General features: G+C 41.2%; 1 protein-coding gene across 2 annotated transcripts in view; it reads left to right on the forward strand.

Annotated features, from left to right (window-relative positions):
- Nucleotides 1-17,991, forward strand: part of LOC124798127 (putative ferric-chelate reductase 1 homolog) — a 377,440-nt gene that overhangs the window by 332,010 nt on the left and 27,439 nt on the right. The gene's annotated exons all lie outside the window — the stretch shown is intronic.

Here is a 17,991-nt window from a genome sequence, read left to right on the forward strand (position 1 = left end):
TCTCCAATATCTGATCATTGATGTGGCATTGAACACTAATTTCACCCTCTTGTTGCATTTTCTGGGTACGGTGGTGGTGGTGGTGGTGGTGGTGGTGGTGGTGGTCGTCGTCGTCTCCAAAGACGACTAGTCTTCATGGCTGACTGCCATGTGGGGAACCAGTGTTTGATTTCTGGTACTGTCAGGGATTTTTCCTGCTGTGAAGTCTTATACGGAGTGCACTCAGCCCTATCAGACCAACTGAGGAGCCTCAACTGATTAGTAGCAGTTCCCAGGTCAAGAAACATGACAACTGGGAGAGTGGTGTCCTGACCACATGCCATTCCATACTGCATCCAATGGTGCCATTGGCAGAGGATGACATGGCAGTGGGCCCATTTGGCCCATTTAAGACCAGAGCCCAGAACATTATCTTACCTTAATGATGGAAATTGATACAGTGTAGCAGACTCATTTCTTTAATGTTATATTAATATTGTGACTCCTAGTTTTTACAGCACATTGAATTAGTACTAGCTGTTCAGTGAACTGTGCTTCTAAACTGTTAAAAAATGGGTTTGAGTCATAAATCTGTGAATGTCACTTTACTTGTGGTGTTCTTTGTTCATTTATTTTCTCTCTCTCTCTCCTCCTCCCTTGATGGGTTGATTTGAATGATTCCATTCAAAGTTTTCCTGTTTTGATTAATGTTTATGGCAGTGAATCCATTTTTTCTGTTTACAGCACAGTCAAGAGTCACTACCTTTTCTTAAATACCACTGAGTTCAGAACAAATGCAAATATAGATGTCTTTGTGAAGTGACTTCGTTTATGGAATCTCTTTGTCAAAGGTTTTGCCAATGAGAAATGATGAGTCTCAAAAGTGAACCTTCATGACCAACAACGCTACATCGAAACAGACTTGTGTATCAGAAGTGTTCAGTTTGAATGATTTTTAATTTGCCAATGTAGTCCTCAGAATTACACACATGATGAGCACATTTTTCCAACGGAGGCCTTTATAGTGATGCTAAATGTTAAGCACAGTCATAGGTTGGAGGGCCAATGTTACTATCGGACACAGAGGAACTCCATTCTTCTGGATCTTTGGAAGTCCATAAAGCCTCGGAGGAACTGCACCACTTTAAGTCTTTGCACAACTTCTAGTGGAAAGGGCATGTGTTTTAAAGTGAAGCAGCCTTCCTTACCACTTGGTTGGTGGGTTCTTTACTGATTTTCTTTTATGTGCTATCACACAGTAAATTGTTCATTTTATCATGATAGTTGTCACAAGACACTGAATCAGTGACATTACCTTTATCATTGGAAGAACCATCATCTCAGTATCCTGGCAAAGCTTACGTAGTGCAGCCCCCTCTGTCACAGACATGTTACTTCGTTGTGGGTAAGCTTTCATAACTGCTTGACAAGTTTCGCTTCTTATTTCTTCTGCTGATTCTATAGAAAGAGGTCAAACAGCTTATTCAATGGCACTGATCAATGGAGGGATTGGTAAAACCTTGGGCTTGGCTGCAGTGTTTAGTCTTTTACTTAAAACCATTGTAATAGCAGCATCCAAATCATTACCATCATATTAATGATGGAGCTTTGAACAACAGTTTCTTGTTGCCAAGACATCTCAATCTGGCTAAATAATGTGCACTGTTTGGTTTTGTCAAAGAAAACAGGTCCAGTAAGACCATGAAAGGAAATTGTGACCAACATTGTAAACCTCAGAGCAATGTTGTTCATGAAGCACTCTGGGATTTTCAGAAGCCCTAAAGTGTAAATTTAGTTTAACCACACCATCCAAATAAAAATCCTCCTCATCTGAAAACCAAATTTTGTTGAGAGTTTCTCTTTCCTCAGTCCAGTACACACAGTAGTCCCTGCTGCTTGTGTCCTGCAGTGAACTTCTGAGAAGTAGTCTTCTTGTATGGATACATCTGGAGGTCACTTTTAGGAATCCATTTAACAGAGCATACGGATATGCTTAGTTGCACTACTGCCTTTCTGCATGATTTGCTGGAACTTCTCTCTAGAGCAACTCACATGGCCGAGTGCACCAATCTCGATTAACAGTTAACTGTGGTTAAATCAATATATAATCCTGTTCAACGCAAAATTCTAGTGCACCAACGTCAATCTAAGTTAAATGAGGGAATCGACCATGGTAAGATTTAACTGGGGCTCTTTCCCAGTTTTCTAGACATAACCGCAGTTTTAGAAGCATACATTATTAAGCTGGTGGCGCATTTTGATGATATGGATGGCATTGAGGAAGAATTGTTATACCTTGACCATTTAATACATGACCAAAACTGTGTTGGAGTGATTTGGAAAGGGGAAACCCTTTTCAAGATTATGGTGACAGGAAGTTTGAAGAGAGATTTCGTCTGTCGAAAGAAACAGTGTGGTGGTTATTAAACCAAATTAATTATAGGTTCGGATTTCCTACTGATCAGAATAACCCCTTTTTGCCAATGAACAGACTTTTGATTACTTTAAGGGCATATACAACAGGTGCATTCAACATTTTTATTGGGGACAACAGTAACGTACATCGTACAACAGCACAACGAATCATCAGTGATGTATCGGACATCATAGCATCAATGTCTCCTTGCTTTATAAAATTTCCTACAAGAGAAGTGCGCTCTGTGATGTACGGTTTTAGTCAATTGGACCGATTTCCTGGCATTCCTGGTAACTTGGATTGTACCCATATAAGAATTCAGTCTCCTGGAGAACATAATGCGGAACTTTTCCACAATAGGAAATCATATTTTTCCTTTAACTGTCAAACCACTAGTGATCACAATTTGTTAATAAGAGATATTGTCACTCGATGGCCAGGCTCTGTGCACGACAGTACCATATTTCTCAACTATGCTCAAAGAGCACAATTTGAAAATGGAGAAATACCACAAGGTCACTTATTGGGAGATAGTGGTTGTGCATGTAGATCCTACTTCTTAACTCCACTTTTAAATCCGCAAAATGAAGCAGAGCATCTATATAATTGGCCTCATATTAAAACTAGAAACACTGCTGAGAGAAAATACGGCTTGTGGAAGAGATGATTTCCCATATCATCTGTAGGAATAAGATGTAATCCGCAGAAAACAATGTCAATAATAGTGGATGCAGCTTTCTTACATAATATTGCGAGGAGTACAAGCAGTGAAGAACCATGAGAAGATCCAGAAATTTCTCGACTTTTAAATTGGTTAAAAGATGAGAGAGGCCCCAACATTTAAGGTAACGAACCTGTGCTACCTGGACAGCAGATGTATCGTGATGATACATTACCAGGAAAAGCAGTTCGCAGTGCTATAATTAATGAACATTTCCAATAAGGTAACATAAATTCAGATATTGTTCAGAATGGAAAAATTATGATTATAGTTATGGGATTCTGCCGTATTTTTAATTTTCCCGGTTATTTCAGCATGTAATCTATTTTTTCCGTTATCTAGGGAACATAAAAGAATTCACTGAACTGGGTGTGTGATGAGAAATTTGAGGTTGAGGCATGCCAGAGACAGGATATGTTGCCTACGGACAATTACCCAGCTGCTGCTTTTCTGAGAGATTTTTTTTTTTTTTTTTTTTTTTTTTATTGTGGAACTGTTGATAATTCATTATTAAAGATATATTTCTTGTATCACATTGGTTGTGAAAGCAATGCAGTACTGTTATTTATATATATGTTCAGTTTCTGTCTATGTACTTAAATTTGAGAACTAATGACTCCATTACATTTAGAGAGTGTGAGAGTAAAATCAAACGGAATAAAATATAATGGGTAGTTCTGTATTATGTTCACTATAGATCCTAAACATCTCTTAAATTCTTGTTTTGCAAATCAAACTGCCTAGCAGCAGGAAAAAGCAGTTTGATTTGCAAAACAAGTATTTATATGCTTGCTGCGGAGGATGGCCACACAAACAAACTTGTTATCTCTTAAATTTCCTACTGTAACAACAAATATGTGAATGCCCAACAATTTTGCAATATTAAAGAGAGCACATTCATTATTATGAGAACCTTTCAGATTAGAGATTATTTTACTGCACTTCTGCTCACTATTAATGCAGTCTTATCACCCATTAGCTTAAACTTGTGAATATGCAGTAAACACATAGGCACAAAATAATCATTTGTGTAATAACATGAAATGTGAGTTTGGCATTGTTTAGTTGTTAAATTGTTTCCATATTAATCACTACTCTTTATTTACAACATGATTTGCTTCAAACATAAGTGTGTGTGGCTATAAGGTTGTAGCCCAGATCACTTATGTAAATCTTGATGTAATGACAAACTGTGCAAAGAATTGAATTACGTTGTTAATTCTAGCCAGTCATGCCTGTAGCAGCACTTTACACAATATTATGTACAACTGTATGGAATCAAAAAAATACATGAAATTGAAGACAAATTTGTGATTAGAAATTGCCATCAAAAACAAGTTCTCATTGCTACAAAAGGCAATGGAATTTTGTCAGCAATGTCTAATACTTTGGGGATCAGTGCAAGAACAATAATTAGTTAAGGAGTGTGCTACCTCGGAAGATATGAAAGTGGAACCATAATGCTGTGGGTTGTCTGTAAGAAGTGTAATACTTTAAGTTATTACAAAGGAAAACTCCCTCCCTCCCTCCGTCACAGATGTCAATGCAGTTTTTTCGTGTATTTAATGCTCACCTTTGCAGAGGGGAATTCCTTGTCACAGCATAGTGCCACTGAAAAATGCCTCACTACAAATACAGTTGTGGCAGAAGTTATGGGTTGCCATCATAAACATTAGCAGGCGCAGAGTATTGCTAAGAAAGCCACACATGCTAGGATTACTACAGCAGAATAAAGTTCCCCATCATTGGAATGCATTACTGAAAATATCTTGCTACAAATTCTGTTGTGATAAAAGCTGTAGGTTGCCATTATAAACATTAACAGATGCAGGCCATTGCTAGAAAAGCCACACAATGCTAATCTCACTATTGCAGAAAAGAGTGCACATATTAGCAATGTATGCCTGTCTACGAATACTGTTGTGATAAAAGTTACAGGTTTCCACCATACACATTACCAGGTGCAGAGTATAGCTAGGAAAGCTATATATGCTATATTTATTTTTGCAGAAAAGAGTGCCCATCACAGCAATGTATTTCTCAAAATGCCTCGCTACAAATTGTATTGTCATAAAAGTTATAGGTTCCCATTATAAACATTACCAGGTGAAGAGTATTACTAGGGAAATGGCACACACAGTTATGGTTTGGAGCACTTTCCCCTCATAATTTAATATATTAGGATATTTCTGGTGTAAATATTGCAAAACATAATTACATTGGGCCTCATGTATATAACTGTTAGAGTACATATGTTCATTTCAAAGTTAGAGTAACAAGGACGCTTTATTACTATTATTTTGATTCATTAACAGTCTACCTCATTGTTAAGTCAATTAAGTAGAAATTGGCACCTAATATTATGGGTACAGGCGTGCAACTGACATGTAGCTTACTTATGTATTTTTAATCCTCAGCTCCTCCTTATGTTCTGCCTTCATCATGTGTAATTGGGCCTCCAGTACTTCCACTCTCTTCTTGCACACTTTTTCGATTATTGTTCCTGAACCTGATGCCTGGTTTTGCAGGCATCCTGCGAGGATGCCATGTATTTTTTGGCGTGAAAATGTTTTCTTTGGGTGGATCAGGAGACTGCGAAACAGACTGCAGCTGGGTCACATTCACCAGAACATTGTTTGATGTCTCTTTACTTTGTATTACGTCATGTGTGTGGGAAGTGCTAGGTTGTGTGCAGTTTGCTAACTCGACAACTGAAGCAGGTGGTGTGTTCTCACTGCACTGCACTCCATATTAACAACATCCACAATCATACTAAACTGCGCATTGGAATTGTATGCATTTGTTAAGGGTTTCATTGAGGAACCAACAATTTCTAACAGTTCAGCCCGATCATGGATCTTGGTTTTTTGGGTATGTCCCCCCCCCCCCCCCCCCCACCTGTTTTATACACTTCCATCTTCTCTTCTGCAAGGTCTTTCTGAAGTTTTCTTTTCATGTTTTCATAACAGGTTTTCAGCGTGTCACAATCTTTTTGTCACACCTGAAATTAACTAAATGTTGTAGTTTGCAGTACCAGAAATTAATTCTTATATTATTTACATTTATAAGTCCATTTTGCATTCTGAGGCTCTTAACTTATGACTGCAATAAAAAAATCTAAGATCTATATATGGCTGTTGTTTACATAATAGTTCATTAAAAAGAAAGTGGTATAGGCATATATGAAGAAACAGCACAAGGCTATCTGAGAAACATATGTTCGCAATTTTCAACAACAAAGTTTCCATTAGTCACATAATTTTTAGTTAACAGTAGCACAGCATTGGATTTTAAATTTAAAACTAACAAAACAATTCCAAGTGTAAATGTACATTACCCTATCATGTATTTCAGTGGTACACCAATAACACTTTCAAATTTCAAAGATAAGGCACTGTAGATTTGTTTTGTACCAGGTTGGGAGGATAATTACAGTCAGTGAAGGCTTCAGTCAGACCCTGTATATTTCGAGAGGGATGGCTCGTCACTGCAGATGTGACGACCACGAGTGGTTAGGCTGTACGGAACGGGATTTTTGGTACGGAGCAGATGGCAGCTGTCGAAGTGGAGGTATTGCTCGTGGTCAGTGCTGGTGTAGCCTTCTTTGAGGTGGAGATCTACACCTAGGAAGGTGGCTCGTTGGGTTTAGTAGGACCAGGTGAAGCCTGAAATGAGAAATGTTCTGCCACTATCCTTCCCACCCATCCCACAGTGGTATTCCGCCATCCGCTGAACCTACACAATATACTCAACCATCTTTGCACAACCCCTGCTACAAACTCCTTACCAAATGGCTCATGCCCCCGTAATAGACCTAGATGAAAGACCTGTCCCTTACATCTTCCCACCACCACATACTGCAGTACGGTCACTAACATCACCTATCCCATCAAAGGCAGGGCTATCTGTGAAACCAGTCATGTGGTCTACAAGCTAAGCTGCAACCACTGTGCTGCATTCTATGTAGGCGTGACAGCCAACCAGCTGTCTGTCCGCATGAATGGCCACTGACAAACTGTGGCCAAGAAACAAGTGGACCACCCTGTTGCTGAACACACTGCCAACGTGATACCCTGGAAACTTTCCCTGCAATACATGCTACATTCCTGTAACCCTCCTGGCCTCAACCTTTATTAGTCACTGTCCTCGCCCATCCAGCCCCTTCAGTGTCCCCATTCCAGCACTACACAGCTGTCATTCCACCACCACGCCTGGTCTTCTTATTTCTCTCCTTTTCCACTACCCCCCCCCCCCCTCCCCATCTTTCCTCTGCCCTCTGTCTAACCTGCGGTATTTCAGTGTCGGCCACCCCCACCATAAGATTCCTCCCCTCCCTGCCCCAACTTCTTCCTTACCCCCACCCAGCTGCCACTCCAATTATGCACTGGTGCAGCTGCTAGCAGCGTGGTTTCAGTTGCGTGTGATGTGTGTGTTTTGTTGTTGTTGTTGTTGTTGTTGTTGTTGTTGACGAAGGACAAAGGTGGAAAGATTCAATTCTGAGAGTCCTTTTGTTGTGTGTATCTGTGACTCAGCATCTCCGCTATATGATGAGTAGCAACTTTCTTTCTCATAATGTTGTTAAATTCCATCCTCAATTTTCCATTGACCAATTTGTGTGGTTTTTTTATGTCAGAGTTTAATGAAAAATTGATTGTTACAGTTGCTTAGTACACTTCCGTTTTAGTATTTGATTTACTGTCACACTATATGCAATCATAATAGTTTTAAAGAGTGTTTAAGAAGGAAAAAATCAGTTTGCAGCTAGGTATTGATAAAGTAGTCGAAATAGCAACAATTTTCTTCTCGTGTAAAATAGTTGAGTAACTGTAATGAATGCTTGTCATTATGGTTTCCAACAAAGTATTCTTAACTGAGTTTGGAATTTGGGTTTCTGACAGTCAGCCTCGAAAATCCTGACAGGCAGCTGCATATTATTGGTACTTGTTGGTACAAACATAGGCAAAATACATTACCAGGGAATGACAAGTTTGAGAGAAATCTAGTATTTTCTGTTCACCTTTTTGCATGTGTAGGATATCATTAGCTATTTGTTGAGGATAATGCAAAGAGCGATCATAAAAATCCTTTGCCATTATTCTGTGAAAATTTACTCAAGCACTGCTTGATTATAATTAAACTGTAGGCATTCAGAGTGCAACAGTGCAAACAGCATAAGGATGCAGAAACATTGTAGGTATGTTCATAAATCAATGTGTTTGCAGAGTGTGCTGAAAAACTAATAGTTCCACTTCCTGCCACCAGCTTAAAATATGGTGCCGTAAGCAACCAGTGTGTGCAGTTTTTAATGTTAAGACATCAGTATGCTGTTTGTCACTTGGTGATGTGTATTGATTTTTCATGAAGTAGCTGTTGGTGTACAGGGTTAGGAAGGTTTAAATTCACTAGGGATACGATAGATATTGCCTCCCTAGCTGTGGCGAACACAGTAAAAAATGTGTTGACTCTATCTTTGTATAAAGATCTTATAAAAAGTTGAATATGGAAATAAAATATGTAGCCTAACTAGCTAGCATAAAGACAATGGTAACCAGCAGACAACAACATGATGTGGGAAACAAAACTGACTTGACTTGTAGTAGAATTAATATAAGTAGAATTTTCCATCTCCTCATTTAAATTGAAATCTGGATCATTGTCATCATCAAAACAAACTTCCCTCACTGCAATCTGCTGCTGCCTCCATTTTGAATTTATGCGTTACCAATGTTTCTCACCAGTGTATGTGGATTCCCACAGAAGCAAATAAACATAGTTTGTTGTCCTGCCATCTGTCATCAATAAGATGAACTCGTTACACTTCCTGGTGTAGATTAGGTTTGCCATTGTCTTGCTGTACTTGGTTTGAAAAATTCAAATTTGATGGGTACTGATACGTGGGACTTATGGAAGGCAGGAAAAGGTGTGGACAGATCCTAATCGGTTACTGTGGGTTGCACAGTAAACACATAATTTATTTAAGGAAATAATATTTTAAAACAATATTTTTTTTAAAAAAAAAGAAAGGACTGTAACACAAACTACAGTGACAGCTGAAGGCCTTATTAAGGAGAATTCAAATTATTTATTGGCTGAAGGCCACAAGCAATAGGAATAATTTAAACAAAATATTATTTTTAGACAGTTGACACAATCAGACCAAATGAAGAAGGGAGTGATCCACAGACAGTGCTCCAAGGATTGACCTGAGGAAAGTCCCTACAGCTGTGTAAGCAGTGAGACAGGCAGCAAAGTGTTATGCTCAAGTAACAGGATGGCAACTTGAACTAGGGACAGTTTACGACTCGAACTAGGGACAGTTTACGACTCGAACTAGGGACAGTTTACGACTCGAACTAGGGACAGTTTACGACTCGAACTAGGGACAGTTTACGACTCGAACTAGGGACAGTTTACGACTCGAACTAGGGACAGTTTACGACTCGAACTAGGGACAGTTTACGACTCGAACTAGGGACAGTTTACGACTCGAACTAGGGACAGTTTACGACTCGAACTAGGGACAGTTTACGACTCGAACTAGGGACAGTTTACGACTCGAACTAGGGACAGTTTACGACTCGAACTAACTCTCTTACCTTATCCACCTAACATCTGATAACCAGTAAAATGATGGAATAATTCAGGCAAGGGTGAAGCGACAGAGGACTGCGTCTGCAGAATCTGGCTTTTAAAACACCAAAAGGCAGAAGGAACCACTCCACAAATGCAGTATGCAGACAGCATTAAAATAACTGTTCATTCAAACACACTAGATACACACAGGCCTGTCGAGTACTGGCGCTGTGCGGACCTCACTGCTCCTCCGTCTTAAGCAAACTTCCTGACACAAGACGACCCAGAAATATTAGAGGTCGCTCCAGAGATAGTACCACAGTATTTGCTATCGATAAGCACTGCTGCTGCCACTGATGGACAGACAAAGTGTGCACCAGTGAACAGACTAAGAAAATGAGAGGTGACAATTCCAATACACGACGCCAACCTGTCAATGGCCCCAAGGTGAGCTGGAGCACGGCTCAGTTACCATTGTCTTTCCCTAAACCCTTCAAATAAATGGTGCAGTGGGGAGAGGAGGGGAGGAGGAGGAGGAGGAGGAGGAGGAGGAAGCAGCAGCAGCAGCCCAGTCCCATGGCAGTTTTTGAAGTTGCTGTACCTATACCCGACTAAACAGGGTGTGCCGTAAATTTTTCTGCCCGTGCTCCAGCTGTGTTGTGGTGATTTGTCTCCCCCCTGGTCAACAGTCCAGAAGAATGAAGCCCCAAGATCAGGTGTAACACCATGACTTTGCCCTCTGGTTTTTTGGGTGCATGGAAATGGAAGACTTGTGGTCAGAGAATAATCTTACTCTGCATGGTGCCACGAACACACAGAACAGAACTATTGCTTATAGTGTTCTACTCCATCACATGTTGTGCATGGACATCCACTGCTCCTGGTTTATCTGAGTGTGTGGTATAGTTCCATAAGCATCTACACTCTAAGCCCGTTTTTCTTTGAGTTCCCTGTTGAGAATAAAGTAATGTTAATCAACCGTTACATCAATTTGGTCTTCAGAAGGTGTCCATGGACTTCCGCTATATTGTCATGTAGAGGAAGGTGTAAGTAGATGAAAGACAAACGCTAACTTCACTTAATGAAGATTTATTCAGTACTTCCACATACAAGAGTGCGGAGCAAACTGCCTCCAGCCAGAACACATACAGTATATATACAGCTACAGAACATTCCAGTACAATGATTCTTGCCATTTGTGGATACTTCTAGAATGTACTCAAATCGAATATAGAAATTAATTTTTTTTTTAGTTCAGGTGACTTCTGAACTCGTGACCCTCCATGCAACAATCTAGTATCATAACCACTACACTACGGCGACTGTGCTACTTGGCTTCTTCTGCGACATTGCTCCCTCCTTAAGAGAACAGCATCTTGGTGTTACCTCCTCCTAGTCTGGGAACAAGTCATTAGTCCTGCATACTCAAACTCCCAATGACTGATGTTCACCCTGGTGGTAATCTTCTTAGAACTTCCCTTGCTGCTATGTTCTTCATTGCCTTTTTGCTTGTTGCTTGTTGCCTGTCGCTGGAGCTTCGAATTTACCCTGGGTTGCAGGATCCTTACAGGGCGTCATTCGAAGGACATGGACCGTATCTCTGATCTTTCGTAGTCTTGTGTCGGGGTCGAAATCTTCAGTTTCACAAGTAACATCAGACAACTGTCTTACAACCTTATAGGGTCTAAAGTATTGCCTGAGGAGCTTCTCAGAGAGACCAACCTTCTGAACAGGAGTGAAGATCCAGAGATTGTCAGCATGCTAGTAGACAACAGGGTGGTGGCTCGTGTCATACCTTCGGCAATCGTTTTCTTGAGCCTGCAGCATGCGGAGTCGAGCTAACTGCCGAGTTTTATCAGCTCTGGTTAACACCTGGCCAATGTAGTTGTCATCCATGTCATCAGGATGTAACAGAAACACAGTGTCCGTCGTCGTCGTCGTCTCCTCCTCATGCCCATGCGCCAGGAAAAATGGCATAAATCCTGTGGTGTTTTGTTTGGCGGTGTTGAAGGCAAATGTCACGAAAGGTAGCACCTCATCCCAGTTGCTCTGCTCAACATTGATAGCATGTTGGCCAAGGACTTATTAAGGCATTCAGTAAGCCCATTAGTTTGCAGACGGTAGGTAGTCGTCATGTTATGAGTAATGTTGCATTGATGGTTCCTCTCTGTCACAAGATTCAATTGAAAAACTTCCCTCGTTCCGTAATTAACAACCTTGGGGGCACTGTGTTTTAATACAATGTCTTCTACGATGAATTTGGCTACCTAGAATGCTTTGGCTGTTTTCACGGCTTTTGTAATGGCATAGTGTGTCAGATAATCCATGCAAACAATAATCCATCTATTGCCACTAGCAGACATTGGAAATAATCTAAGGTGGTCAATCCCAACACGCTGGAAAGGCGTTTCAGCTGGTGGAATTGGTATGAGTCAGCCAGGTGGTTTCTAAGGGACTGCCTTTCTCCTCTGGCACACTCTACAGTGCGGCACAGTGACGGACACTCCTAGATAAACCTGGCCAAAAAAATCTCTTGCAGAACCTATCGTATGTCTGAATAAATTCTAGATGTTCGGCCTCAGGTGTGTCGTGGAATTTCTGTAGAACATCTAAGCCATATGTTTAGGAATCACTGGTAGCCACCTCTTTCCAAACAGATCAAAGTTTTTCTTAATTAATCTTAAATTGTCCTTTCACATCCTCTGACCGGATTTACGGCAAGCATAATTTGAGATATCTTGGCGTCCTTCTTCTGCTCAATAGAGAGATCTTGGAGTGCTGAGAGACAATCACTATCTTCATCAAAGTCTTGATGGCCTTGCATATGGTTTCTTGAGATACGGCCGGCATCTTGGTGTTTTCTTCCACTTTTGTACACTCTTGAAGACAGTGCCCACCTGGAAAGTCATCCTGTTGGATCCTTAAGACCTGTCAGCCAACAAAGTGAATGATGGTCCGTAACAACTGTGAATGGCATTCCATAGAGATACTGTCGAAATTTGCACATGGCCCAGATCACAGCAAGACATTCTCTTTCTGTAGTTGAGTAGTTTCTCTGGGCTTTTTTAAGTGTCCTAGAAGCATAGGCTATAACCTTGTCTTTTCCATCTGAAATCTGCACCAGAACAGCACCAACCCCATACCCACTGCAATCTGTGTGTAGTTCTTTAGGTGCTCTCCCATCATACAGATAAAGTACAGGGTCAGTCGTCAAAGCTTTTCACAGCACATTGAAATAATCTTGTTGAGCACCACCACAGATAAATTTAGCATTGGCTTTTAACGATTCTTGGAGTGGCCTGGCTTCGATACAAAAGTCTTTGATAAAACGACGGTAATAAGAAAGTAATCTGAGGAAGCTTCTCACACCTCTAATAATTTTAGGAATAGGAAATTCCGTTATAGCTCTCATCTTTTATGGGTCTGGCCACACACCTTCGTTTGACACAAGGTACCCAAGTATTTTGATTTCTTTTGCTCCAAAGAGATACGGTAATAAGAAAGTAATCTGAGGAAGCTTCTCACACCTCTAATAATTTTAGGAATAGGAAATTCCGTTATAGCTCTCATCTTTTATGGGTCTGGCCACACACCTTCGTTTGACACAAGGTACCCAAGTATTTTGATTTCTTTTGCTCCAAAGAGATACTTTATCGGATTAAGTTTCAGTGTGTCTTGTTGGAGACACTTAAGAACAGCCCTCAGTCTTTTTGTGTGTTCATGAAATGTCTCTGAGAACAATATAATGTCATCTAAATAAGACATCGTCCACTTCCGGTGACGTAGAAGATTATCCGTCATCCTATCATCCTTTCAAAAGGTACTGGTGCATTACACAAACTAAACTACATTACCTTAAACTCATACAAGCCCTCAGGGGGTGATGAATGCAGTTTTCTCACGATCCGCCTCATCTACCTCAATTTGCCAGTATCCCGAGTACATGTCCATGGTAGAGGAAAAACTTAGCCCCCTTTAGACAATCGAGTGTACCATCAATTCGTGGAAAGAGGGTAAACATCCTGTTTAGTTATCTTATTAAGCTTCCTGTGATCAACACAAAAGCGCCAGCTGCCATCCTTCTTCCTGACAAGAACCACTGGTGACAACCATGGGCTCTGCAAAGGCTGAGTGATGTCATTCTTAATCATTTTCTCTACCTTGTCATGAATTATTTGACATTCCATTGCTGACACACGGTATGCTCTCCGGCTTATTGGTTGATGGTCTCCAGTGCTAATCCGGTGCTTCATGGTCAATTTGTCTAATTTGCTTGTCACCTGTGGATTGAAGCATTCAGAGAACTCTTGAAGAATGGCAAGTAGCTTCTTCTGTTGTTCCTTAGTGAGATGTGGTGATAGTCAAGCTAGAAGATCTTGCCTCGTAGTGGTAGCACTAATTTCGCCCACAGACTCGGCATGGGAGGTGTCTATGACGCTCAGCTGTTCTGCAATTGACAGCTCAGCATTTACTACACATGTGTCTTGGAAGGATCTGTGGTTCTCAGCGACAGTTAAACTATCCACAATTCACTGAATCCATTCTTCAATGAGACTATAGAGGCTGGGATGACCAAGTTATGCTTCAGTGTATGCTTCTCTTACATTCCACTAAAAGATCCATGGGTTGATGCATGGTATGACATGACAGCTACCTTTGTAGCACTGACTGCAGGAATGATTACTTCGTCCAGCACACACACACTCTCTACACATGCAGATGCACATCTTTCTGTCCACAGTCTAGCATAATCTTTGAGCAACTACAATCTATAATTGCTTGAGGAGCTCTCAAAAAGTCCCATCTTAGAATGTCTTGACTACACTCTTCTAAGACGATGAATTCTAAGGGCTGTGTATGGCTAGTTACTCACATGAATGACACATCTTCCTGCAGGTTTTATAGGTTTTACATATTTCCCATTAGCCACCTTCAGCAGAGATTTTTATTTGTCGATGAATATGGTTTTCTGCAACTGGCAACGGTACTTCTCCGAAATGACTGAATATGATGCTACAGTGTCCACAAGGGCTTGGTCTGGTCGGCCATCCATGAGGATATCGACATATTTTCCTATCATTTTCATAGTGATCGATGGTGGAGGATTTTTCTCTTCGGTGGCCGCACCTCCAAGGAAGGTGGCACCATTTTGTTTTCCAGGTTGTGGTGGCTGGGTGATTGGCTGGAGCTTCTAAAAGGTGATGGAGACCTTGATTGGAGTGTTGGGGAGCATCCTCTCCAGTGGCCAGCTTGCAGCGATGGTGACCTACATCATCCTGCACCAAAATCTTCATATTTGTCTTCATTGTCCCAGAGTTGGCGTCTGCTAAGATTGGTCTGCTAAGATTGGTCTGCTGTCTTTTGGCACGGGCATCATCAAATATATGCAGCCTTACTCGACAATAGCGCACCACATGTCCCGGTCGTCTGCAGTGGAAAAATACTGGTTAGTTATCCTGGGTCCTCCAAACATCAGTCGTCCTCGGTGCCCAAACAGGTTCCTCATGCGGCATTGTAGGAACATAACTTCACCTGGGTCTCGACTTTTTCATCGTTTTAAAGGGAAATGAAGGATGAGAGATTGGGTTCAATGTCTGTTCCACTTCCTCCCTTATGACCTCTTGAAGTGTCTCGGTTTTTTGCTCGCCGTGCAATCCAAGTGCCTCCTGAACTTCCTCTCTCACTATCTGATGAACACTTGTGAAATTGGTTCCTTCCTCCATACCAGACATCGATATGACACTTGGAAGCCGTTCAAACTTCTTGTGTGTAATTCTATTTTGATGCCTTGTCTCGATATACTGGCACCATTTTATGAAGTCGCCTGCTGTCGAAGCCTCTTTCAGGAGTAGGGCTTGATACATGTCCTCAGCAACACCCTTCATGAGATGTGCAACCTTATCTTCCTCCTTCATTCTAGGATCCACTATTTTACACAGCTCCAATACGTCTTGAATGTGGGATGCTGTAATTTCTCGTGGACGCTGTGCCCTGCACTTTGATGTATCTTCAGCCTTGCACTTCTGTCGTCTTGTGTCACCGAAATACTTGCGCAGTTCTACCTGGAATACTTCCCAGCTTGTGAACGTCTCCTCATTGTTCTTATACCACTGCTTGGCAGTGCCCTCCAAGTAGAAAATTACATTAGCCAAACACACTGTGTCATCCCATTTGTTAAATTTGGCTATACGCTCATATACCTTCATCCACTTGTTTGGATCTTGGCCATCGTCACCAGAGAACCTGGAGGGATGTCTCATGTGGTGGCACGCAGTTGCTGTCATCGTAATGTCCTCTTCTTCTTCTGTCTCTGGTAGATTGCGAATTGCTGAATATGGCTCGAACTGGGGTTTCTTGCCACATAAACGGCGGCTCTGTCATGGCCTGATTGAAGCCACTGTGTCGTCGATAATGTGCGCTATCACAACTTCCAATACCCAGTGTCTCCACCAGAATAATGTCATGTAGAGGAAGGTATAATTAGATGAATGACAAACACTAACTTCACTTAATGAAGGTCTATTGAGCACTTGCACATAAAATAGCGTGGCAATGATTCTTGATATTTGTGGATACTTGTAGGATGTACTCAGACCAAATATAGAAATTAAAATTTTACAGTGCAGGTGAGTTTTGTACTCACAACCCTCCATGCAGCAGTCTACTATCTGCCATTGAGTAGACACGCTCTCTGCCCCTCCTCTACAGTACAGCGTATGGAGATGGGCGAAGTCACGGAGGAAGAGATAGCCACCGCCTATATACTGTATACTGGCGCACTATTGGGGAAAATAAGACGAATATTGAGGAAACACTGAGTAGGAATTGTCTTTTGCCCGCCCAATAAAACACGAGCACTATTGGGAAGTGTCAGACGATCTAGGTTTGCGGATACCAGATTCCCTGTGAGTGTGGGAAGACTTACATTAGACAGACAGTGCGCACCATCAAATATTGTTGCTGAGAACATCAGAGGCACACTCGACTTATGTACCCCAACAAGTCGGCAGTCGCAGAGCACTGTTTGTCCGAAAATCATGAAATGAACTACCAACATACCAGGGTCTTGGCACAGACATCTAAATACTGGGACAGCATCGTTAGAGAGGCTATCAAAATTCATACCAGGGACGGACTCATCAACAGAGATTGCAGCTACAACCTCTGCAAGGCATGGGAACCAGCACTGAGCCTAATTAGAAAGAGACTCAGCAATGAAAACGAACAAGCGACCAGGGCAGACGAGTCAGTTACACCGACGCCTCCATAGACTCTGACGCCAGCCTCTCAGCGACTGCCGACGCATGGTCGCGGAGAGAACGCCTCGCGGGGAAGGGGGATTTAGGACTGCCGCCCGCACTCGGCTCAGTTCGTCAGCGCACCTGACGATGGTGACATGTCTGATCACTGAAATATTGTGCCCGTTGGACACTATGCGCCGGCTGTACACCTGTGGACTGTTCGAGCAAGAAATATGCTGGAAGAAATTGAAGAATCACATAATATTCCTTATATTTCTGAAGAGTTTTTCATGTTCAACTATATATTTTAATAAGAGACTATTCAAATATTTCTTTAACTTCAAATGGCCACAAAAATAAGTTTTAACAATTTGCTTTCCATAGGTTTTTGAATGTGTTTTTCTACTGCCTAACTTAGTGGCTTAAAATTTTTAATAAATACATTAAACTATTTTTAGATTTGTATATTTTTCTGGCTGGTTTTGTCTACTGTTTGACACTCTTCATATAAAACGTGCATGTGCAACCAGGGAAAGTCCCTAAAATGTGCCTGCTTGCTTGGGTGTTTGGTTCCTTTTTCTCTGTTTGTATCACAGTAAGAGCGTTCTTGTTGTTGTTAGTCTTTTTGTCTGAATTGTGCTTCTCACCTTACATCATATACATATTTCTGTCTACTTGAACAATGGAAAATCTGGGATGGAATAATAATAGCAGTATGAACTGAACATATTGCTGATCACCAGATAGAAGATGTGTTGACTGGCACACACATTTAAAAGTAGGCTATTGAAAACTATCAGCGTAAAGAAGGCCATGACCATGTGCGGGCATGCTTGGGCTTTTAGTGTAAGTCTGAATGTGTGTGTTATTGTCTCTCATATGAAGATCATCTTTGGACAAAAAGTGAAATTTTCTAACAGTCTGCATTCTATTTAACTGATTTAATTGGTGGGTTCTGCAGCCAACCATAAATCCAACATATTTTCCATTATCATAAATTTTGTATGTCTGATGATTGGTTGTATTTCCACAAGCGGTTCTATACTAGCAGAAAATGAACA

Source organism: Schistocerca piceifrons, chromosome 5 (genome assembly GCF_021461385.2).
Source record: "Schistocerca piceifrons isolate TAMUIC-IGC-003096 chromosome 5, iqSchPice1.1, whole genome shotgun sequence".
Lineage (NCBI taxonomy): Eukaryota > Metazoa > Arthropoda > Insecta > Orthoptera > Acrididae > Schistocerca > Schistocerca piceifrons.